General features: G+C 33.8%; 1 long non-coding RNA gene across 3 annotated transcripts in view; it reads right to left on the reverse strand.

Moving 5' to 3' along the window:
• The window catches only part of LOC143259553 (uncharacterized), a 72,099-nt gene that overhangs the window by 4,441 nt on the left and 40,722 nt on the right, over positions 1–26,936 (reverse strand). Inside the window, exon 1 of one of the 3 annotated variants that reach the window (XR_013033556.1) lies at positions 15,712–16,172. The exons of 1 other annotated variant lie outside the window; for it this stretch is intronic. This is a non-coding gene — a long non-coding RNA (uncharacterized LOC143259553). Of the gene's footprint in view, positions 1–268; positions 602–15,711; positions 16,173–26,936 lie in introns of those variants that run through there. One more of the 3 variants, XR_013033557.1, reaches the window with a different exon arrangement.

Consider the following 26,936-nt stretch of genomic DNA (forward strand, 5'->3'; position numbering starts at 1 on the left):
TAGTTCCTAGATAGTCAATATAAATATATTAATTTTTAAATAGACAATATAAACATATTAATTACTAGGTAGTCAATATAAATATATTAGTTCCTAGATAGTCAATATAAATATATTAATTTTTAAATAGACAATATAAACGTATTAATTACTAAGTAGTCAATATAAATATATTCATTACTAGATAATCGATATAATTATATTAATTACTAGATAGTGAATATAAATGTATTAAATACTTGATAGTTAAAATAAATATATCAATTAGTAGATAGTCAATATGAATATATTAATTACTAGATAGTGAATATAAATATATTAAATACTAGATAATCAATATAAATACATTAATTACTAGATAGTTAACATAAATACATTAATTACTAAACAGTTAATGTTTTCTATACTTTCTATTGAATATATTAATTTTTCTCATAAATGCGTGAAATTCGCAGTCCAATAGCGACAGAGAAAACGTCGAATAACAGCGATCGTTTGCAACGGGAGTTTCGAAATCAGACATCGATCCATCATTCGTCAGCAGAGAGGAGTTGCGCTGTCTAGTGTAGTCCAAGTGTTGCGGGGCACATCGAAAATACATCTGAAACAGGTGTGCTGCTCTTGGAAATAGAATAGGCGAGTTCGCGAATTGGCGTGAGACAACTGGCGGCTGCGTCACGGGATTTCTACGGAAAAATAGCTTGCGCAATTGGGACCGCCTTTTCGAAATTTCTCGGCGCGGCAATGCCATATGCTCGCGCTAATCGAACGCTTCGACGACGACGACGACGACGACGACGACGGATCGGCCGCGGGTGGGCGAACTCGTTACGACGTCTCATTAGTCAATGTTCGGCCTGCTCGAGAAATAAAACGATATTATGTCGCGGACGCAAGGTCACGGCGAAATAATGGCGAGACGAAATTTATTTTTAATTAGCTCCGCGAAACGATGCGTTTTTCCCTTAGTTAATAATATGATCACGTGTGCTCAAATCCGGGCAAAAATATTTTAATTAAAAAATACAAATATTTGCAGATATTATTTCTCTATCAACTGTGTTACGTGTGCACCATTTGAGATAGCAAATTATTTCTGTATTAAATGAAATGCTAGTTGAAATGCTTCGTTGATTTTACAAATATATAGTAAATATTTGAAATATATATCTTATATATTATATTAAATTAAATATTATATTATATTAAAATATAATAAAAATATGTATGAACCAAGAATATAATAAATATATTAATATATTTAATTTATTTATATATTTAATATATTTATTACAATTTAATATATAATAAAATATATGTGAACTTGAAATACTTGATTGAAATAAATATTTTCTTTACTGTGAAATAATTCCTCTATATTATTTCCATGAAATTCCACCAAAATAATTGTAGTAGGTCTTGGCATTCGCGTTTATGTTTAAGATAAGTGCATTGTTGAAAGCAAATAGAAGTTAAATTATTACAATTCATTCATTAAGAGAAATGTAAGAGAAAGCTTATTTTTCAAAACAATATGTGACTATTTGTACTTTTTCTGTAGGTTTATTTTCTCACGTAAATATTAATCGTAAGAAATACTATTTCAAACAATAAATAGAAATTTAGGTACACGAAACAGATGCAGTATATCTTAAGAAAATAATAATATCAATTAATAATTTTCTTCATCGCAACATAGAGCTATGTACAATACATGTATTTACTTATCTCTGTGATGTGTCAAATAAATCTTTCAATATTATTTCATGCAAACAAGAGCTTTTTATGAACTATTTTCAACACTTTTTCAAATAGTTTTACCCAGATTTGCGGATACAGTGATTGACAGCAGACCTGGTGAAATATTATATCGAATAAAAATGAGAAATAACTGTTTAAAATCATTCATTTCGAGCCATTGCTTTCTTGCTATTGAAATAATAGCGAAATAATTACATAATATTAAATGAGTATTATACTGTGATTTTCTAAATGAGACAGAACCAAAGTATAGAATTATTTTGAATAGTTTTCAATTATTTTTAATTTAATTTACCATTGTCAATTATTTTTCATACATTGCTGTAGTTTTTAATGCTTTCTAATAGTTTTTAATACTTTCTAATAATTTTTAATACTTTCTAATAGTTTTTAATACTTTCTAATAGTTTTTAATACTTTCTAATAGTTTCTAATACTTTTTAATAGTCCAAAATAGTTTTTCATCACCTTTAAGTTGTTTTTTATTGTTTCCAGTTTTTTTTACATATCTTATACCAATTATATAGTCTTCACACGATGCAAATAATAATAATATATGTTTTTCAATGTCAAAAATTATTCCCCCAACGTAAAAATACCGTAAATAAATAAATAGGCACATTTTGAATCCATTAAATAATAAAAATCATGTTACCTTATTAATAACTTTTTTATTACAACTTATTAATTTACCAGCACCTTATCAATCATTTTCGTTTGCGTATAATAATTTTTTCCAAGTTAAAATACTACAAATAAGTTAGTAGACACGTTAGGTGAGAAAAATAATTTTGGACAGCAAAATCGGACATTCGAATATCGAAAACTGTGTAAACGGACGCAATAAGAAAATCAATAGATCGAGATAAATACGATGAAAAATATTTTTGAAAACATTTATTAACAATTACCTAAATGAATCGACATATCGCGCGAATAAAATCGACAAAATCGTGCCCTTTCTATCGCACCTCCAGTTTTAAAAATTGCTTCACAAAAACCGGCCAATTTCGCGATCCTCCTGCCGACAATTGAAACCGCGCGTATTTATCGCTGTTGTCGCTGTTTTAACATTCGCCATTAATTTCGATTCGAAAGAGGCCCCGAGCCTCGGATCGCGGCAATTCCGTCGGAATCGCAGTCGCTGATATTTACGCGGCAATTAATAACCATTTATTGACTCGACCGTTACTCCCACGCCGATGCCCAAGGTATTCCCAGATGACGCTTGCGTGATTTACGGGCCGGCTGGCTTTGTTTAATAACGCGCCACGTATGAAAGGTACCCGGAAGATCTCCACCGATGGGAGATATCGAGGGGTTCTGCCATTTGGAATCGCGCTGCTCCACGGATAGGCATATACCGGCCCCCGACCGGTACCGTTGTTGCGTTGTTCTCCCAAAACCAGAAGTCCCTAAGTAACACCAGGTGCACGCACTCCGCAACCAGAAACTCAGCCTCGTACTGCATCCGCCAACGAACGGATCGACCTGAAGATTCTTGTATCGTGCACAGGCTTTCGTTCTCTAATACTGTTACGGTCGAACAGGAAGCTTTTCAGGCAGCTACAGTACCGGACAAAAGAAAGAACGAAAGAAATTGGTAAAATGCACCGTACTTGCAAATCATCAAAACGGTGCCTCCAGAACTCTATGTGGACGGCTCAGAAACCAATCAGTGCGAGTCCGTTAACCTTAAAATTTAGATAAATAAGGATTTCACGAATTAACTGTAAAGAATAACAATGCTATTAATAACGCAAAGCACAGTTGTTATTATAAGATGACATGCGAATGAACCTAACGAGAAGTGAAGCAAAAGAGAAATGTTAATTTTTTTGCTGCTATCCATTAATTACTTACGAAGAAATAGACTATATCGATTTATCGACAGAAAGATCCTACGATAACAATGTGGTTGCACTGCGTAACTCATTTCCAAAGAAAAGTGGACTTGTAGTGATTGGCTTCTGAACCGTTCATGTAACAGTCTGCTTCATGGAGCGATCGAAGTAATACTGTGTAAAGAAAAGTTCACGCATTGCTGGAATCAAACGTCGTTTATGATCATCTTTTGCTATAGTATCTTAGAATTTTATCCAACTGAACATATCTTTGCAACGATCCTGTAAGATTACGATCGCAAACATCAATCGTCCCAACAATTTTCAAGATGTCGTACAATTTCGTGCACCAGAATTAGTTACTTTGAATGTCAAAACATTGTAATCGCTGATTGGAAGCATACCAAAGAATAATTCGACTAAAATTCTCATCGAACTTTATTCGAAGTCCTCCATTCGTCTGTTTTACGTCGATTCTGCCACTCTCTTTGCATCATCAACTTTGAGACACTCTTAGAAACTATTTTACAATGGCGGACGAAAGATTCCGACGAAAAGAAAGAAAAAAGAAAAAATTCTTTATAATAGTCTGCTTCGTAAAATGATCGAAGTGATACAGGATAAAGAAAAGTTTACGTATTGCTAGAATCAAACGTCGTTCATAATCATCTTTAGCTATAACGTTTTAGAATTCCGTTCAACTAAAAATGTCTTTGCATCGTTCATTTGATTTGCGAAATCATTGGATATAAATAAATGATCCTGTCAGTTTGCGATCACGAACATCAACTGTCCCAACAAGTTTCAAGGTGTCTCACAATTTCGTGCACCCGTATCCATCACTGTAAATGTAAAACATCGAACTCGCTAATGATCCAATGAATTATTCCACTATTTTCATCAAACTTCGTTCCAAGTCCTCTATTTGTCTGGTTGTACGTTGATCTTGCCACTCTCGTTGCATCATCAGACTGCGGATCTTTATCGTAATTTCAATTTTCATAGGTTGTTTGATGAAGATCGGGATGACAGGAAAATTGGTTTCGTTAACTAGAAGGTTTCTTCTGACAAGATCGAGAACGTGATACTATTAATTACTGTTTATATACGTATGTGCTTGTGTTTCATACATTTACACGTGATATGAATGCGTGAAGATTGTCTGCGTCAATTGCAAGAAAAAGAAATCGCATAGAAAGTTACACTTTCACGCTGAAGTTTCAGCTGGGTTTCCAAATACTAAGCCGTCACTGTTACACTTCATGTTCGCGATCTTAGATTTAAGTAGAAATATAGAAAAAGTAAACGAAACTAATTGCAACGAATCTCAAGTAGAAAGTTGTACGTACTCATAATAATTTCTATAGATTGGAGATAATGTATTAATATTCTTGAATCCTTTGAATCTTCTTACTATTTGAATTTTCACCTACTCAATTTTGCTACAAATGCATTAAATTCAGTTATGATCCACTTTGATGTCTTTCTAGAAAGTTATGAAGACTTCGGTATCGGTTTATCGAAGTTAAGGAAATGTTATATGCTTTTAAATATTCACCATAAATGTTATTGCATATTTAAGAGTATGATGGACCTCTTGTTATACGATTTTCTATTCAGTTACAGTAATGTATATAATACCAATGTTTCCAAAAATACTTTTGTGACATTTAAATGTATTTGTCCAGATTTATTGATTTTCCTGTTGCATTCATTTAAACAGTTTTCAGTGTTAAAGAAAAGCTGATTAAGTTAGTTGGGTCGCGCTCTTTTGAAGCACTTCTTTATCTTCCACAATTTCTTAAAGCAAAAGAGGAAGTATTTATTCTGTGTCAACTTTTAGGCTTAATGCTCTTAAATATTAATTACTAGATAATAAATACAAATACATTAAGTACTAAATAGTAAAAATACACACACACACACACAAATACATTAATTACTAGATAGTGAATACAAATACATTAATTACTAAATAGTAAATACAAATACATTACTCACTAGATAATCAATACAAATACATTAATTACATCAATATAAATGTATTAATTAATAAATATTCGTAAGAATATTGTTAACAATATAAATCGTTGATATTCTAGAATCAATGAAATCGACTATTTAATGGGGAAATTTGCAAATATTTTCTAATAAATTATTATGATTATGCAGTAATAAATATTCTCTAACAAATCACTCCACTATTTCTACCGAATCGTTCGAATCGCTGCATTCATTATTACTCCAAAGTCGACTGCAACTAACGTTGAATAATGCGAATGCAATATTTTCAAATTGGATACGATTTTATTATACATTCTACACGAATCGTTTTATTAGTCATATTATCAACATTGCGCACAAACAGATGCAACAAATATACACTTGCATTGTTGCGAATATGTGCAGCATCCGCAGTAGGTAATTCCAGGGAAATCTTGCGAACGACTCGTAATCGCGATAAAGTCTCCGCAGCACAGAAACACGACAAAGTTTATTCCTGGATGTTCGCATGGGAAAGGACCTTGATACGGGGAACAAGGGAATATTCATGAAGCGATTATTGTAACGTGCCATTAACTAATATAATTATATTGTATGAATCATAGTGTGTCGTTCCATAAACGGGGCCTTGGTACCCGTATAGTAACAGAATAATAAACAGAAATAGAGTAGAGAAATCATAATATCCGTTTATGGAGATGGATCGTATAAATACCGAGGAACGGTATAATAAAATTAACGCTGCGCAATTAATTTTATTATTTGTAGGCGTTTATACACGTCGGAAAGTCAATATTCCAGCTTCTTGTTGGAAATAGCTTTTTACAGAAGCTGATAGGTTTCTGGATTCGATCGTAAACTGTTTTCAACGATGATAAAGATGTTACGAACGGAGCAATTTATGATTGTAAATGATATAAATTATATAGTTCGAGACTGCAATGAGAAAAGAGGCTATTCAAATTACGTAATTTGAGAAAGCAGTAGGTGAACACAGTTAGAATGATACGATCTCGTAGAGCAATAGAGCATAAACAATTAAAATGATGCGGTTTGGTAAAGCAACGAGTAAGAACGATTCAAATGACACAGTTCGAGAAGGCAATGAATAAAAACGATTACAATTATACGATTTGATAAGGCAATGAATAAAAACGATTAGAATAACACAGTTCGATAAAGCGTTGGGTGAAAACGATTGAGATGATTCAGTTCAACAAGGCAATATGTAAAAATGATTGAAATTTTACAATTTTTGATAAAACAATGAGTAAAACGATTAAGATGTCACAGCTCGATAAGGCAATATGTAGAAATGATTGAAATTCTACAATTGGATAGAGCAATGTGTAAAAGCAATTAAAATGGCACATGTTTTAAATGGCGACGAGTAAAAATGATTACAATTATACGATTTGATAAGACACTGAGCAGAAACGATTAAAAAGATACAGATTGATAAGACAATGAATAAAAATAATTACGATTATACGATTTTTTTGATAAGGCAATGTGCAAATATGAATAGAATGATACAATGTGATAAGACAATGAGTAAATGTGATTAAGATGACACAGTTTGATAAGGCAATATGTGGAAATGATTAAAATTTTACAGTTTGATAGAGCAGTGAGTAAAAACGATTAAAAGAAAATGAGTGAAAACGAGTAAAACAATTAACTAAAGCGACGAGTAAATTAATAAATTTTACATGTATATCTTGATAAAATAATAAATATGAACGGTAAGAAAGATAAAATTTGATAGAGCAAATACGAGTAAAATGAGCAAACGTAGACGAGTAAAATACGAACAAAATGAGTAAACTAAAACAATGAGTAAAAACGATGAAAGTACTGTAATGTGATATATCAATGAGTGATAATGATTAAAATGGTACAGTTTGATAAAGCGATGAGTAAGTGCGATTAAAATGATACAGATCGCTAAAGCAATTAGTGAAAACGATAAAAATACTATAATTTGATTGAGGGATTATGTAAAAACTTTTAAAACGACGCGGTTAAACAAATAAAGCAATGACTACGAACTGAAAGAATGTAAATATTCAATAAAAAAAAGGATTAAAAACATTAGGAATAACATTGGTTTATTAAATGACGAAATCATTATGATCGACAAAGTCAAAATGTTACAATTTACGATGGCTGAAAATGTTAAACATTGTATATCGCAAATATCGAAATTCGTATCATGAAAAATGATTGGAAAGAATACGAATGAAAATATTAAATATTAAATACAAAGAACACAGAGAACGACAGGAGAAGAGCATTAGGTTGATAAAAACGATCGAAACATTATAGTTGACGAAATCAATCACGAAAAATTGATAAAAATATTGTAATTTACACAATTTCTTTTACGAAGTATAAAAATATCGCCATTTTAAAACTTATTTATCTTAAACGACGAAAGCATCATAATTTGGAAAATAAATGATTAAAACGTATTGAAGTATCGCAATTCAACCAGATTGCGAATTCGAAAATTATTAAAGTGTTGCAACATGACTGGACTGCTGATCTTTATGCGAAACAGAAATTTTCCAAGACGATTGTAAGAAACCGAAAATTTGATAGTTTCAGCTCCGAGATGTTCATAGTTCTCGAAATTTGTCGTATTTGGGCTGCACTTATGTCAAAAATGAGCATATATATGTATTTTTAATAATATATATAAATAATATATAAATGATATATTGTAATATAATATATATAATATATAAATAATATACTATAATATAATATAAAATTGTGAGGAAACGTAAGAAGAATCTAACAATTTTGTTACGCTATCTTCGACTTATCGAAATTATTAATTATTATTATTTTTATTGTTAATATTATTATAGTTATTGTTATTATTTTAATCGATATTATAATTAATTATTTAACTGCGATAAGTCGAAGATAGCGTAACAATATTATTAGATTTTTCTTACGTCTGCCCACAGTTTTATATTTCAGTCTCTCATTTTTTTGCCACAAGTGCATGAAATCCGCAGTTTAAATGCAACAAATTTCGAGAACAATAAACATCTCGGAGCTGAAAATATAAAATTTCGCCAAGTACACATACATATATGTTGCAACGAAGATAAGAAACGAGTTTATTAGTTCGAGGCACTTCGTTCGAATGTTACGTCACTTTATTGTACATAACGTCCGGGTATATTCGCGTCCACTCTACGCGACCATACACACACGTATGCACACATAACTATGCACATCGCCCAGCCATACTCGTGATTTACATCCTCTTACTTTCTTCTCCGCTTACCGATCGTTTGACACCGTTCTTTGTATCAATAAACCGAATCCTTATTCTCTAAATGTATTTACACAACAGCGGTTCCACCGTCGAGTCTCAAACATTGCGAAATTGCGTCTGCATCGCAGAAGTTTGCACTTCAAGAAACGTGGCCGCAGTATTTTTAGAAACGGATTTTTATTCGGCCATCACGTTTAGAATGCGCTAAAATCTATCGTCGAAGTCACCGCAATTTCAACTATTTTCGTAGGGTTCGATCTTTTATCACTGGCACGTATATTTCATTTTCATAAATTTCATTTTTATAAATACGATCAAATTATTAAAATATTTTGCATCTTTTTTCTTTGCTATTTATTTCTTTATTTGTTAAATTCTTCATATCTTTATATATATATATGTCATAATTACTGTACACTCTGCAACAAAGGGTTTCTTTTTCCGTCGACATCAATGAACTGTTATCGTTGTTATTATAATTATTATTTCGCATGAAAATCCGAAATTTATTCATCACTTCCGACGAGTGCTAAAAATTAATAATATTTTCATTTCAGCCAACACTATTTACATTATAGATCAGTCTCGTCATTTGTTTTAACGGTATTTCAATGGTATTATCGATAATAATATACCGTATTTGTTATTGCACTTGTTAACGCGACGTCCTAAACATTCTTTATGGACATTAATATTTAAATCTTTCGTTCCCTTTTATTCGTTGCTCGACTGTCAGTGTAATCGTACGTGTTTTTTATAATTGTATTTTATGTTATTAACCGTTTGCACTCGAAGCCATTTTATATTTAAATCCAAAATAGTTTCTCTAATCTATATAGTATTTCCATTTTATTTATTTCTCTTCATTTCTTTCTTTCTTTATTACTGCTTTAAACCAAATGGTTTATTTAACAAATGCAGGTTTATTACATGTACACGTGTGTTCCATATTACTTGTTATTATCCTTCCTGAACGTATCTAACTTAGTGCATTTTACGCATACAGCACTTCAAGACTGAAAAAGTATAAAACACTATAAAAATAAAACATTTTACACACATATGTACAAGTACTTCTTTTATATATAACTGACATTGTTATACGGTAATCTTTCTGTATCGTATCACAAAATATATACTAATCATAGGAAGTGCCTGTACATTGTAATTCATATTATTCTACAACGTTATAAATTTCACTAAATATCGTTTGGCTGATTGTGAAAGTAAAGTATATGTAAAATACACTGGCAAAACTTTTCCGAGTCCCAGCAGTAAGAGTAAAAACTTTTCCCTATCGTTTTCCAACGATTCTCGGTGCTGTGTATTTGGGTACACGTAAATAATTGCGTCCTTCGACTCATACAACAATTTTTAGTTTTAATAGTTTTCTTTAAATATTTATTCGTTTATTTATTTATTTACTGACGGACTACAGAGCCCTATTGTACAATATAAATAGATAAGGAAATAACAGTTGAAATTACTAAACTAGTATAACGAACATCTAGTATGAAAACTCATTTACAATAAAACATTAACTTTGATTTAACCCCTTAACGCGCAGAAACGTATTAACACGGGCGTGCAAAACCGGCCAAAATGTGCAGACCCGCATATATACGGTCGGCGTCGCAACTTATGTCGCTAAAATGTTCAGATTCGAATATATCCGGGCAGTAAAAATAACTTAATAAAAACCAAGGAAAACATTCAATTTATTGATATTCATCGTGTAATTCTGTATTGTAAGCTGTAAAGTTTGTTTATTTGGGATTATAAAATATGGCCTTTTAGGGTGACACTTATAAGCATCTCCGACCTGGTAATTGTTTCTATCTATCTATATCCATTATTGCGTATCTAATTAGCGTTGGCACTTTTGTGAGTTTTGTTATGACTAATTTATTTATTACTCTCCAGTTATCTCCGATCTCTTTCTATTTTTTGCTTATTCAGGAATAAAATATGCACTTTTAGGATGGAAGTAAAGTAGACGTTATCAAAGTGAATTTCTTCAAAGACAATTGTTTTTTATTTTTTACAAATATTATTAGTGTCAACATATAAAAACGTTTTTGTTTTATGGTGTATTTTTATAGAGAGTAAATTGGATTTTTAGTGTATAAAAGGTATGTTTTCTAATGTTGAAATAAGGAATGTTGGGCTATGTGCTCTGCACCTTGTTTTGAAATTTACCATACAAAAGAAAATTTTGAATAGTTTTAGTTTATTATATATTTTTCAGCTAATAAATATTATTATTATATTATTACAAATTTAGGTAAAATTAAATATTTTTCAGTTTTTTTTTCGTCTCCTCCTTCCCCTTCAAAATAGTAACTGGTAATTGAAAAACAGTACGATGGGTACAAAATTCGATCTGCAATGCGATTCAATATTCACTATAATTATTTATCCACTATTTTTATTGAATTTTTAGTAATTTTTGCATTTTTTTTACATATTTATTGAAATTAAGGTCCAAATATGTATTTTCTTAGATTAAAAAAACTGATTTTTTTTGGTCGGTTTTTTTTTTAAATTGTGCATTAAGGGGTTAATTACATTTATGATTTTTGGAGCAGATTGCCTGCATTTATTGTTAGAGCCAGAAAATAAATAAACGTCGCCGCTTACTGAATCAATGTAATTAGAAATTCTGGTAATAATTGTCAAAGAATCCAAGGTCAGTCTTATAAGCATTCATTCTGAATAACGGACAACTGCGCATTGAGAACGTAGGTTGATATCAAGATCTTTAAGACCCAATAAAAGCAGGCAATCAATGGATGTTGCTTCTAATTTTGCAAGTAAGTACAGTAATTTCTCCCTAATTCGCGCTCAGATTGCGCACAAAAATGGACAATTGTTGTTGACAATCGGCGACTATAAAAACGAGCCGCGAGTCTCGAATAATCGTATCTCCTCTTCCCAAATTGTCCATTTCTGTTTACATGTTCAATGACAATTGGAGAGAATTTGCTGTAATACGTCCGCCATAGTTCGTCGATTTTTCATAATTGTCATTTTAACACCTTGACGGCCGCGGCAAACATCTCGTAAGTTTCATAAAACTAAAGTATTTTATTCAGTGAAACATAAAAATTGTACAGCAAATTTATGTGGCATGCGTTACTTTTCCAACATTTTTACGCCTTGCGAGCCTCAATAAAATGAAGAAATTATAATCGACTCGGGAAAAAATTAATTTTCGAAAATTAAATTTTAAATAAGTCTGTCATCCACGTATATGTGTCGCGGCGGTCGAAGTATTAACATACACTTTTTTAATAGTGTAATCATGATATACCTTATTAATAATATAAACAGAATAAATTTGGTTAACAATATAACTATGATGAACTCTTCAAAAAGTTACAAAAAATCCATTTTTATCATTCAAATTTTTGCGAAGTCACGTGCACGCGATTCCGGCCGTCGAAGCGTCAAGAGCGGTTGGTACAAATGCGTTAACTATCGTCACGCCCGGACATTGGTCTTCCAATTACTCGAGCAACGAGCCGCGCAAAATTGATGCCGCATAAAAATATAAACAAACGTGAAAGCGTAAACATTATTTCGCGACGTAACAATTTTCAGCAGCACCACGGAGCCACCGCTCGAGCACGGATAATTCCAAGTCGATTCGTGCTGCAGGTTATAATTCGATCCGTTGCATTCGGACGCCGTTCTGTCGGACAGATCGTATCGATACGATATCGACAGTATGTCGATTATAATCGATAATCACATTGCCGGGCTCGGCTATTATAAGACACCGGACGAAAGAACGACGGTATAAAAAATCTGGCTGTTGAATACGAGGCGATCGGTTCGGTGTCCAAATACGGAGAAAACGAGTCGACGAATTATCGGTGGCTAACGACACGGGGAACAACCTTTAAAAAGACGAGCGACCGGCTCGTCCCATTGAGAGGAAGTCGGACTGGTTCACCGGTTCTTCTTCGCCTTCATTCATCAAACATCGTATTCCAGCGGCACGTCGTCAACCCGGACATTATTCAGTAGCGTTTTTCGAGGATAATAGCTGGCTCTACAAATAAGATCTCGGACGAGAAACCCGGCGACGCGACGCGACGCGACGGTGCCTCGTACACGCGCATTCCTAGAAGAGAACACCGACGCCGGTGAACCTCGTAAACATTCCTGCGCTTCTTCTGCGCGATCTCGACGCGCGCACCTTTCAAAGAAGTTTGTTATATACTGGACAACGCGTTTCGAATGCTTCCAGACCGGGACAGAAAAATACACGGTGACTTAACGAGCCGCGAAAACACTCGGAATCTCCGAGTCCGCGGAAGACGTGTGCTCGACTCCTTTGCTACGCGATTTTTCATTTTGTTTTCAGTGACCCGAAAAAAGGGCCGAAAGGTGGCCAGAGGTTCTGAAAAATGAATTTTCCGTTGGAGATGCGGTGTCTGGAAAAGGTAACCGGGGTTTGTAATTATTAGACTGCGGATCTTCGCGCGTAATAAAAAGTTTCGATGTTTAGGTAAAAATATATTTTTTTCATTTAATTATGTCGGTTAATTGTGTCAGGATGAGACACAGACTAGTTCTCACGGTTTTTCGATCCCTTCCCGATGGTCTGACAACAAAATGTCTTCTATCAAAGTTATAAGCGGTATGTATTTCACCGACATGAAATCGCGATTGTTTAAACTTAAAAACAAATTGATTTTCGATGGAAAAACAAGGTAGCCGTTATGTTTTTAAACGAGATTAGGTAATTTTAACTTTGTAGTATTGTAGACGACGTCGAGACGAATTCAACGACCTGCTATATGATGACCTTCGGATGACATTGAAGGAAAAATTGCCATGATTGCCACGATATTTGAAATACTGTAATTTCTTCCTGATTCGCGCTCAGATTGCGCACAAAAATGGACAATTTGAGAAGAGGAGATACGATTATTCGAGCCTTGCTGTTCGTTTTTATAGCTTCCAATTGTCAACAATTATAAAAACGAAACGCAAGATTCGAATAAAACAATTTTTGTGCGCAATCTGAGCGCAAATTAGGGAGAAATTACTGTAATTCGGCGATACGTAACACCAGAGCCTTGCATATAAACATAAATAAATGAACGTAAACGTTACAAATTCTCGTTTATTCAACTGTTGTCCGTTACTGTCGCAGGATCTGTTAGTTCAGTGTAAAACAAATTCTGTTTGTTCGAACATTTAATTTAATTACCAATTACATGCACATTTTTAACACGCGTGTTCTTAATTTGGTGTTATATAAATTTTTTTTTATTTTACGCGTTGAGATCTGAAATTGAATAAATTAACATTTGTAATGTTCACGTTCATTTATTTATGTTTACATGCAAGGTCTTGGTGATACGTACCGCCGAATTATTTTAAATATTGTAGCAATCATGGCAATTTTTCCTTCGATGTCATCCGAAGGTCATCGTGTAACAGGTCGTTGAATTCTTCTAGATGTCGCTCAAAACACTATTATGTTAAAATTACTTAATTTCGTTTAAAAATATTACGATTACCTAGTTTTTTCATCGAAAATCAATTTCTTTTAAAATTTAAACAATTTGCAATTTCTTGTCGGTTAAATATTAATTAACTTTGATAAGAGACATATTGTTGTCAGACCATCGGAAGGGGCTGAGAAGTCGTGAAGACTAATTAGTGACTCACCCTGTATAAAGAATAACATGACGGTATATTTAAATTTATTTTAAAGTTTTCGTATGTTTGTATTTCGCTTACTTATTTTTGCTATAAATGCGTAAAATCCGCAGTCTAATAATTATTAAGTCCCGTGGCGTAGGCAACGAGACATTACACGGTGTGACAATTAATTTTTAAGACTAGAACGAAAAAACACGGAAACAAAATACGGAAAATCTGATATCGTTTTATTCGAAATAATCTCCTCTTCTTCCAATACACTTGTTACAGCGATTCGAAAGGGATTTAAATGCATAATTCAGCTAATTTTGTGGTACAGTAAATTCTTCCTAGAATGCCAAATTTTGGATTGCTGTGAATTTCTACGTGCATGCAAAATGATTTGTTTGGGTGTGAGTCAGGTAAGTTGAAGTTCTCAAGGTAAGATAATGGTCAAGTTCTCTGTCAAATCGTGGCATGTGGCCTCCGAATTGCCTTCGAATTACGTCATGTGGCCTCCGAATTGCGTTTGAATCGTGGCAAAAAATTAGAAATAAAAAGAAAAGTCATCGTTATTATTACAACATTACTACGTATTCATATTAATGTACAATACCGCCATGATGACCGCTGCCTTTTTTGCCGACTGCCACAAATTTCTATAAAAACGAGCCGCGAGACTTGATGAATTGTGTCTGAGTGTCTGGCGATTACCGTTTTCAATTGCGAGCTCCGGGCTTTCTAGAGAATTTACCGCATTGCCTTTAGTTCCCGCGTTGAAGTTGTTTGGACGGTCGGAATGTCTTCGGGAAATCATCCTTTTAACTTCAGTGTCAATTTAGGAAACAAAGAGAAGTCGCACAGTACCGAATCAGGCGAATATGACAGACGATCGAGCACACGGACTTGATCTCTGGCCAAAAATTGACGAACAATGAGCGACTTGCGAGATGGCGCGTTATCGCGCCACAGTGTCCAGCTGTCTGGATCTTGATAAGTGTGACGGATATGAGGCGAAGAATGGTCCGAATCGTCTCTCGGTTGATGTTCATAGCCGCTTCCATCATTCTCAGTGAAGCATCGCGGTCGTTCACAATAAAGGCACGTATTTTTTCGATCGTTACAGGTTTTCGAATTGATATTTACCTTCCGTAAGTTGGCCATTTTCTAGCGATTCTCTGCCATCCAGAAATCGTTTATGCCACGCGAAAACCTCTGATCCACTTGAACAAGCATCGCAGTACACTTGCTACGTCAACCGGAATGTTTCTGACGCACTTTTACCAAGTCTCTTGCGTTCAATTTAATCACCACTTTTCCAATACAATTTCAACATCCATTAAAGACTCGGTCAGAAAGAACTGTCGTAACTTTGTCATTTATCGTACGATTGGCATGGACTTGGCTGCGTTAGACAGACAAATGATTGACCTTTCCAAGGATGTTAACGCTCGACAGATGTCGCAGCTACTTGCTGAGATATGACGTCAGTCTTAACCCTTTGCATTCGAATGGTGACCCCGAGATGATAGAATGGAAACAGGAAGTAACGAATAAAATTGCAATTAACACAATGAATAATTTAATAATATAAATTCTGATTACAAAATACGTGCGGATACAATAAGCATTAAACAACGAATGATGTGAACAAAAGATACAAAATAATTAATATCCTTGAAAAAAGTTTTGCAGGCGCCTCATTCAACCGGATTTCCGATTGGCGCGACTTCGTGAACAATGTAACGGGTGCTGATTGTAAATTCCATTACGAGGCATCGTTATAAATTGTTATGTCGTGTATCGAAATAATGTTTAACAAAATAAATAATGTTTATATTGTCAAAGCTGTTTATATTTTTTTTAAACTGTTAAAAGTGTAATTGTTGCATGAGTTGTAAGAATGGTATCATTGTGAAATATAACGGTTTTGTCACGAGGAAATAGGCGTTCTAATATCGCTAATATCGATTACCAGGATGTCTAAGTTTAAGACAAAACGCGTTCGGTGCTCGCTGGCCTTTTTTGTTTTATCGCTCGATTTGCGTTCGACCGATTGGACGAGGAAGACACTCTTCATCGAGCTCGTGTCGTGATTAGTCGTCTATAGATGGGATACGATCCGGTTATTTACGTTTGTGTCCTTTTATGTTTCTTTCATATATATAATTAAATATCCATATCAATATTAAACGTGTCCTAAACTTGTTTGAATCCTATCACATGCCAGTTATCCATCCTTGACAATCTCAAAGAGTCATAAGACTCGTTTTCTTGTGCATAAAATGCGATAAGTCATACAAAATAGAAGTATGTACTGTATAGATCGAATGAATCTATTTTGAGTTTAGAATTAACCTTTTTTTTGCATTCGAGTGGTGACCCGACGGGGCCATTAACCCCTTCACGACTAAGGGAAACATTTTTCCTCATTTCAAAATTGATGACTATTATATTTAATTATTGGTTATTTTTGGTACAAAACGCAATTTGCCAGCATACAACATGCAAAAAAGCGGAAAAAGTGAAAAGATGTGAAAATTGTGCTAAACGCCGCATAGAAAATAGGACGTATAATATATGTACTATGTGGAATGTTCATTTTTGCTTCTCAACCAAAAGAAATTGTTTCGCAGAATATCATAATTAGCACATCATTTTGTATAGTAGTTTTATTTCATAATTTTGTATTATTTTAGTTGACATTTTATTATAACGAACCAATAAATAAAAGACATTGCATAATAAACCTAACCATAATTTGTGTTGCATTTATAGTCCATTGGGAAAAATATTTTCCATAAAATTGCAAAAAAACTACACGTTGCTATGTATTTTTCTTATGATTTTTATTTATTTTATGTCTAAGAAAACTAAAATAAACAGTTACATACTAATATTTACTCTTAGCAACCTTATGGTCCTGTAAGGATTAAAAACTGCTGTATCGCGTTTCAATATATAATTTTAACATTATCAAATCGATTTATATATAAAATCTGCTAAAAGTGTAAGTGTTGCACGAGTCGCAAAATACAATTTCATATGTATGAAGTGCATTAAGTTATATAAAATGGAAATACTATAGATCGAAACTATTTTGAATTTCGTGTTAAAATGTCCCCGACTGCAAAGGGTTAAAATGGCTTCGAGTGCAAAGGGTTAATTGTCACACTATATATTTTGCGTGGAAATAGGCACCAATGTATTGCATAATAAACTCATTCGCGGTGACGACTGCACGATACTATATTTTCATACAGGAAAACGCGAACGTACTTATCACACAACCTAATATATTTTTTTATAACAATGACAGGATTGGAGTTATTTAAACTTCCTACGATTTCTATTATTATTATCTCTGGTACATTGAATCTAGTCGTTACTAGACTATGGATTTGTTAAATTTACATCAGAAATAAGGAGATCAAATTGAAAATATGCAAGAATATTTAAACAATATGAAACTGTTATTGTATAACTGTAAAATAGTAATTAAAATTATTCAGAAAAGAAATAAATGTTTACGTAGTTTCGTGCATATTGCAAATAATTTAGACAATTTTTATTTTATATACGAGGATCTAGAGTCTAATCATCCCCTAAAAAATCCATAGATATTATTGATTAACATTTTAAGTGTTTAGTCCGCGCGTGGTACAAGCGAGGGTCACGTTGTTCAATTTGTGATACCTAAGAAAAAATCAGAAACTAGTCATTTCATTTTTGATAGTTCCAGTGTTAATTTAACGTGATAAATCTAAAGTTACGCTAACATGTTTTTAAACACCCTATATATTTCTGACTAAATCATACGGTTCTATCCTTGTCAGCCTCTTCGTAAGTCATATTTGCTGTCGTATCAAGCTGACTGCTTGCCAGTCATACGGCGCGCTTTTGTAATCTTCTATTATGCGAGTTGGCGTATTCTGCGATGCGTTCTTTGACATATTTCACCTGTAGATCTGTGCGCGAAGCGTCCCGCAACCACACAACCTGCGACTGCCATAACTCCGCCGAGAGCTTTATTTCGAGAACGTTGCATCACATCGTCATCGTTCGATTTTGTTCTCGCATCGCCATAACTGTGTACCATAAGCCCTGATGGTTGATAGGCATAATAATAACATGGTATATAAGATCAGCTTAATGCCGACTATAAGTGAAAGCGGTGATATGCAGCTATAAGCAACCTCTAGCTGATGTTAATCTTTTGTTTAGGTGTTTCCTTAAGTATTTAGCCTTGTCTGCACTGGGAATGTTTTCGTTGTTCAGAGTGATTTGTGCGTTTGGCACACGTCGAGTTATGAAAATTACTTGTTTTGACTTCGGACCGTTCATCTATTATATTCCACCTTAGCAGATTCGATAATTTTTAAGCGTTCTTTTTCGACAGATCTTTCGGAATAGCAAATTTTTGGTGATCCGGAAGCGATGGACCAGCGAAATAAACAATATTATGTAATGAAAAATTGTTAAATAATCGTGCAATAATATAGTAACTATGATAATAATATAACAATTATATAATTATAATAATAATATAATAATAATAATAATAATAATAATAATATTATATCGCAATATACAAGGTGTCCCATTTGAGTTGAAATTGTAAAAAATCTCTTGCACACGTGATTTTAAAAAAATAAACCGATACACGTCCTTTAGTATTTCGTGTAGGAAGCCAAATTATACTACTAGTTTTTTAATGCGTCGGCGATTTCAAGGTTATTTCAAGGTCATCTTATCATTTTTTATAACAAACCTATATTTTTTATATTTCGGAATCATATTCTACATTAAAAACTGCACAATTTTTGTTTGAAACATTTTTTTGTAGGTTCAATATTTATTAAAGAGACATTATTTAGCTAAAGAGACATTTTTAAGGTACTCATTTAAATCACGTGTCTACGAGATTTTTTACGATCTCAACTTAAATGGGACACCCTGTACAGTAATGCACGGTTACACATACGTAAAGATATATGGTAGATGCATTTGGTGATACTCGATTCACGTTGAGCTCCACGACAAATGTCGGGAAGCAGACTCCATATTAAAAACAAAAGAAAATAGACAAATCTGTGTACATCCAAACAATTTGTCTCCTATCTTATTTCATCTCTTCCTCGAAAATCCCCTAGAATACCCTACGTTTTCATAGCGTTTCTAATAATGCAACGCTAAACTAACTTTAATCTGCCAACTCGGTAAAATTCAATCATAAATAAATTAACCAATGCGTTGCACTTTCGAACATTATTTTCAAATATCATCGAACGGTCAAGCACTTGTGCCTTATTAAAACCTATTAACCTGTTATCAACGCTCGTAAAGAATTAAAACTGTCCAAGCATCTCCGATACGTCTTACTAAAATTTCCACGCACTTGACAATGAACATTTATCTTCGACATTCCACGATTTACAAAAATCTCCGCGACACGCCGTTCGAAAGTCGCCGATTAAAATTCAGATTATTCGCGCAGGGCGATTAGGCACGGCGACGGAACAGTTGGAACGGTATGGATGCGATTTACAACGATTTGCTCGAACAACTAGCCGCAATTTGAAGAAGAGAAAGTTACGGATCGCGTGGATTCAAACGGGTCAAATTGTCGCGAATCATCGTTCCCGTTTAACGATTCAATAAAATCCCATCCGCTTCATTACCCCGGCGCGGCGCGTCCCGAGATTGCGAGTGTTCAGGTGCATTCCGCTAGATATACATGTATAAAGTCCTACTTACGGCTACGGACGCGAAACGCTATAATGTCTCGCAGATCCCACCGTTTGGCACGTTTTACACTCGGCGCGTTTTACAACAATTACCTTGCGTGTCTCAATCAGCGTTTGTCCCGGATAAGCAGTGCGAGACCAAACGGTTTTCTGCATCCGAATGTTCGAGTCGCATAACGCGTATAAATTCGATAATATCGCAGAAATCTTTACGACTGCTAGAGAGTGGTTGCCAGTATTAAAGAAGGAAACGACTTCAACCTCGGAAGCTGTAAACGTTTATCTGTCGAATAGCTAAATGAAGCCGGAGTTTAAAGCTGCTTAGGTTCGAAACGTTTTCCTGTAACATCGCTGAAGTCGCTTGAATTGCTAAACTTGCTGAGAAGTTGACTCGAAAACTAGGAAACGGATTCTTCTGTGAAACAAATGCCGTAATTAATTTTTAAACTTTCTGCAGCGATTTGCAGTATTCTCTTGCTGTTTTCTGCTTTTTTGAGCTGAATGAAATACGGCATCTGCTTTTTATCACAACCAAAATCCTGAGATACTTGCGTCCGTAGGGCAAGTTATTTAATAGTTTTAAAAAAAAATGTTTATGTTTCATTTTGAGTAGAATCGTACGTATTTAGATAGAGGGTGAAAAAGCGAATCTAACGAGTACAATGACCGTATATTTTCAATCATTTATCTTCGAGATACTTGCGTCTGAAAGTTGACTACTTAATGTTTCAGACGCAAGTATCTCGAGGTTACGTGATCGAAAGTGTACGTTCATTATACCCGTTGAATTCGTCTTTCGATGATCTACAAGAATATTGATAACAATATACAGGATGTCGTAGAAAAATTTGTTGGAAACACGAGTAGCCAACTTGTCAGATAAAAGTATCAAACAGACTACGAAAAACAACCGAGAAACTGTATTGCAATACGTCAGATGTCGTTCTGGAACGACCAATTTCTTTCTTTATTTATTTTTGTATACAGTTTAATACAATTAACTTTGAAACACATCGAAAAAATTATAATAATTTCCTATCGGTTTCTCAAATTTATTTAATTTTCCTGTGAGCGTCCTAATACTTTTGGAGGAGAGTATAAGTACCATGACAGAAGACACGAATATAAATGGCGATACCTCTGCATGAAAGAGAAAAACCAAAAGAAAATTTGCAGTTTATGGTCCAGCAACCACTAGTCTTCCCCAGAGTCTGTAACAATTCATTTCTACCTACGACGAGTTCGACAAAATCGACTTTTAACCGGCTAAATCTGGCGAACAGCCCGCCGCACAACGTCGAGACGAATCTATCGGTGGATCGTGGATCGTAGATCGCGGCGAGTTTCCAATAACGCGGCGACCAGTCCGGCGGATCCGGTCGTCTGTAATTCCACCCACGCGCTCCGCGTCTCTTACGGTCCATTCATCAAACCGAGCGAGTACTTAAGTTTCGCTCGCGACCGGCAAAAGATGGACGCGGCTGCGCTCGTACCTCGAAGTGGAAACGATCTTATATGAATACGTACGCGGCCGCCACATAAGAGCAGCCCTTATTCCTTATAAGACGAGCCTTGCAGACGGAGAGGAAGAAAGCTCGAGATAGCAGCTCGATAGAAAACGATCCGACCGCGACTTTGTTTATTTTCTCTGGCGCGTGTACCGGGTGTTTCTTGCGCCCGCTGTTGAATGCCGGCCGCATCAATACCAGATAGCCTTTGGAAACGCGAAATCAGTGCATGCGGCGGTACCAAAAAGTCTTCGTATTTCTAAGTTTCCGAGTTTCGAGGAACTATTGGTATTTGAACTGTGACGGATCTGGATAAAAATATTTCAACTCAAAAATACAAATATTTGCATATTGGGTTGGCCAATAAATCATCGCGTTTTTCTGTATTACCGTATATGGAAAAAAATGCAACGACTTATTGGCCAACCCAATATTTCCCACAATTGTGTTACGTATGCTTCATTTGGAATAGTAATTTATTTCTGTATTAAATGAAATGCTAGTTGAAATATTTTATTGATTTTAGAAATGTAAAATCAATATTTAAAATAGGTTCTACAATATTAACCTGAAATATTATTCTTAATTAGAACAAATATTTTGTTCATTCTGCGAGAAATATCAATGAAACCAATTATATCAATTAATCAAGAGAAATATAAGAAAGAGCTTATTTTTCAAAACAATTTGTGTTTGCAGTTTTTCTATAGGCTTATTTTCTCTCTTAAATATTAATCGTAAAAAATTGAATTTCAAATAATTAATAGAAAACATGAAATACTATCTTAAATAATTAATAGAAAACATGAAATATTATTTCAAACAATTAATAGAAAACATTTGATACTATTTCAAATAATTAAGAGAAAACATTCAATACTATTTCAAATAAATAATACAAAACATGAAATATTATTTCAAATAATTAATAAAAAACATGAAATACTATTTCAAATAATTATTTCCAGTACATCTTAAAAAAATGCTACTTCAATTAATAATTTTCTTTATCACACATAAATAACTAAATTGTTACTCTACCAATCTTCTGATGACGTTAAAATATGTTGCCATGAACATGTCTTTACTTTCCCATTTACTATATTATGCACGAACATGCTACAAGAAAACGGACGATGTGTAGCGAAAGTAGAAGCATCAAGCTTTAAAATGAATCCAGGATTATTGTCGTACGATTCATTCTTATAAAATTAGGGCAGTTTAAATAATGACAATTTTTCGAAAAACGGAAACGAAAAGTTTTTGGAGCTACTGTACCTCAATTAGTCATCGCCGGAATACTCGGTAGGTATTAGTCACTCCAGAATCATTGCACTTTTATCTAGTCGCTGCGTCATGCTACTCCAGCATGACGCTTCTCCAGCATGCTTCTCTATTCGTCATTTCCGAAAAATCCGTACACAATAAGTGGAATCTCGATATCAAAACGAATACAGGAAACATGGATGTTCGGGTAATAGAGGAGTTGCTTCGTAATGCGATTAGGTGAAATTCTTCCTGATTTGTATAATCAATAGTGTTGCTTACGGATTGTCTTAGTTTGAACTATTTACACGTCAATTTCATATGGGTTGTCTCAGATTGAGTTATTTACACATCAAACGTGTTTAAATAGTAACAAACCCAAATACAGCAGAACCTCAATTATCCGGATTACCAATGTCTGACTTATTAATTAATCGAATTTGTTTCAAACATAAACAAATCAATCCAAAACGATCCATAGCAACTAAATTAATTATACAATACAATAAAAATGTCAGGTAGCCTTCGAATTATGTAACTGTTCCATTATCCGAACATTTAACGCTCGAAGACTGGTCCGGATAATCGAAATTCCACGATATACAGGGTGATCCACTTAAATATCTCCTTCAATAGTAATGTTACAAAAAAGTGTTTTATATAGAGTTTGACTGGTTTCAAGAGGCGAATACCATGCAAAAAGTTATTCTTTTTTCAAGGTCATTTTTTTCGAAGCTCTCAGAGCGATCGATCGTGATTTGCATATAAGCGCATTTGTTTTCATTACGTCGTTGAAATACATTCAGCCATGTGCAATGACTTGACCTTGAACCGACCAGTGACTCCAAAGATGAGAACAAAACGTTAAATTGCTAATTATGGATGATACTGCAAATCGTAATTTACTTTCGATGTTCTCGCAGAACGTGATAAGGCGAGTCCAATGAGTATAATGATCGCACTAATACGATCATTTAATCCTGAGATACTTGCGTCAGTAAAGTATGCTATTTTATAGTTTGTTTTCTATTAATTGTTTACATTTTATTTTAAATAGTATCATACGTATTTCGATAGAACGTGTAATAGCGAATCTAACGACTATAATGAATGTATACTTTTGATATTCAACCTCGAGATAATTACGTCCAAAATTTGACTACTTAATCTTTCAAACGCAAGTATCTCGAAGTGAAACAATCGAAAGTATATGTTCATTATACCCGTTGGATTCGTCTTTCGATGCTCTACAAGAATATTGATAACAATATACAGGGTGTCGTATAAAAATGTGTTTGAAATACAAGCAGCCAACCTATCAGATACAAATATCAACCAGGCTGTGAAAAACAACGAAAAAACTGTATTGCGATACGTCAGATATCGTCAGAGATTTGCAACTACAATGCTTTTTGCTAACATATTTCTTTCTTTGTTTTTTTATCTTAAGTGTGCTAGTAAATCACCTCAAAGACGTCATTCTTATGCAAATGGTTGACTAGATTTTGCACGAGTGCTGAAAACACTTTCGGGGAACGACATTGAAAAAGCTTGGATTGGAAATTTTTGAGTATTCCTAAAATTTCCTAGCGACTATTTTCGAAGAAGATTTATTGTCTCGCGATTCGTTTATTTGAAGAGTCACGGTGTAGATGCATAGTTTATCTTCACCGTCGCGAGCACAATGATTTTATCTGACCACGGTATCGTGATTTACGAGGCTCTGGCTCTCGATTGTCAATGCTGAGGAACTCCGTTTGTCACGCCGCCATTTTCACGAGGAAGCTACTGCTGGCAGTCGACAGTGATCCGTGACAAAGGTCACGGCACAATTGATCCTCGAGGTCCCCGACTGAATTTTAATTAACACGTCCAAGACGGTTCTTCTATTCTCGGAGAATCGAACGATGTTGTACGTCAAAATAGCGGGTTTCCACAATGCCGGCCCACTATCATCGTGGTAAAATATTACCGACCACTGCCATTTTGTTAGAAACTGTTAGGTAACGGAGTGCTTCGCGGTCGAATAAACTTGTCGGCTGTTATTACCAGATTGCGGAATTTTAAAGACGTTCGTCCATTAAGACGTCGTCTCTGTTGAAATCAATGAAGCCAAGATTATAGGTAAACTTTGTACAGTTTCTTTATTGTTTTCTATTTAGAGAAATTGTAATTGCGACGTATAAATCAAAATAAAACACTGGTTCTGCAAGCATAAACGCTGTAATGATTTTCTTGCTGTTTTTGTGTGCCAATCGAATTTTTGCAGCACAGTGGAGCTTGAATTTCAACCATTCTTTCTTAAAAATAATATTAAAACTGAGGATCTTTTTTGCAAATTCCAAGCTTTACAGGCTATTTTAGACGAATTCGAATGATCTTTCTAAAACGACATATATCTGACAAGGATAGAAGAAAATAATACAAATTTTTTTAATGCACTGTGCTTTCTTATACTTTATCTTGTAAAAATTCATAATGTAGTAATAATAATAGTAATTGTGTACAAGTCAAGTTAAGTAGTATACTAAAAACTTAAGTGCAATAATAATAACAATAATAATAACAACAACAACAACAACAATAATAATAATAATAATAATAATAAATTAAGTACTAGATAATATTTATTTTAATATCCATGTAAAATATTTGTTGTGATAATAATTGAAATTAATATCGCGTAAGTTTTTCTTTGTATGTCAGAAATTTAATATTTTGTTAAGGATACTCATTTTCGTTAGATCTTTAATATTGGATAACTCTTAATTTAAACAATTTTGTTTTCCAACAAATTCAACCGAATCTCTGCCATAAATCGATTCATTTCACAAAGGTTAATTAAAACCAACGACACGTGGTATAATGACCATTCTATTAACATTCCACCTGCTTGTATTTATTTTACAATGTACGTGCATAATTAAAATAAACAGAAAAACTGAATGTACTTATAATAAATCCTGTTCCACTGGCTGTAAACGCAGCAGGAGGAATTCTATTCAACAAATTATTTCCTGCTCCTGTGAGTCAGACTGTAAGAATGTGAAAACGCACTGTTATTTACGACTAGACTGAGAAAATTTATGCAAATTCACGTAAGCAAGAGAGATGGCGGAAATAAGTGAAAATCTTCTGTCTCTCGTTGAAACGAACTTTTAACAAATAAAACAGCACTGCGCTTAATTCGACTCAATCTTATATAACAAACTATTTTGAGATATTACAATTATTTCAACTTATATTTTAAACATTAACATTATACTGAGGCTCTTAACTAATGGATTGTTTATATGTATATGTACATATCTACACAGATATTAATTTCGTTCTTTAATCGTTTTAATGAGTTAAAAATGAGTTAAATATAATGCATGACTGTTTTCAAATGGTTTAAATATTTTTCTATTTTGTGTTTGATCCACTTATTTTCGTCATAAAAATATAGAATAATGATTAGGTAAACAATGACATTATATATTACAATTTTCAAATCTTAACAATCAAAGTAAATTTATGTTCTTTGAAAATTGTAAACTCGTTCTTAATTTATATCTGCAGATTTTGGAATTCGCTTTTATTATTTGTATTGCTTTAATTATTAATAATTACTACGTTGTTCAGATGGAATTAACGCACTGCTATTTTTAAATTCATTGAACACATTACTATTGTTCTGTATTTGATCAGTTTAATTTTACCCTAAATGCGTAAAGTCCGCAGTCTAATCACAACGGCCGAAGAGTCCGTGATCTAGATTCCAATTGCTCGACGAAATAGCAAAATGCTTTTATTTCTCACGGCGTACGTTTTATTTGTGACGCCCTCGATCCACGCTTAATTGCACCTC

Source organism: Megalopta genalis, chromosome 5 (genome assembly GCF_051020955.1).
Source record: "Megalopta genalis isolate 19385.01 chromosome 5, iyMegGena1_principal, whole genome shotgun sequence".
NCBI lineage: Eukaryota > Metazoa > Arthropoda > Insecta > Hymenoptera > Halictidae > Megalopta > Megalopta genalis.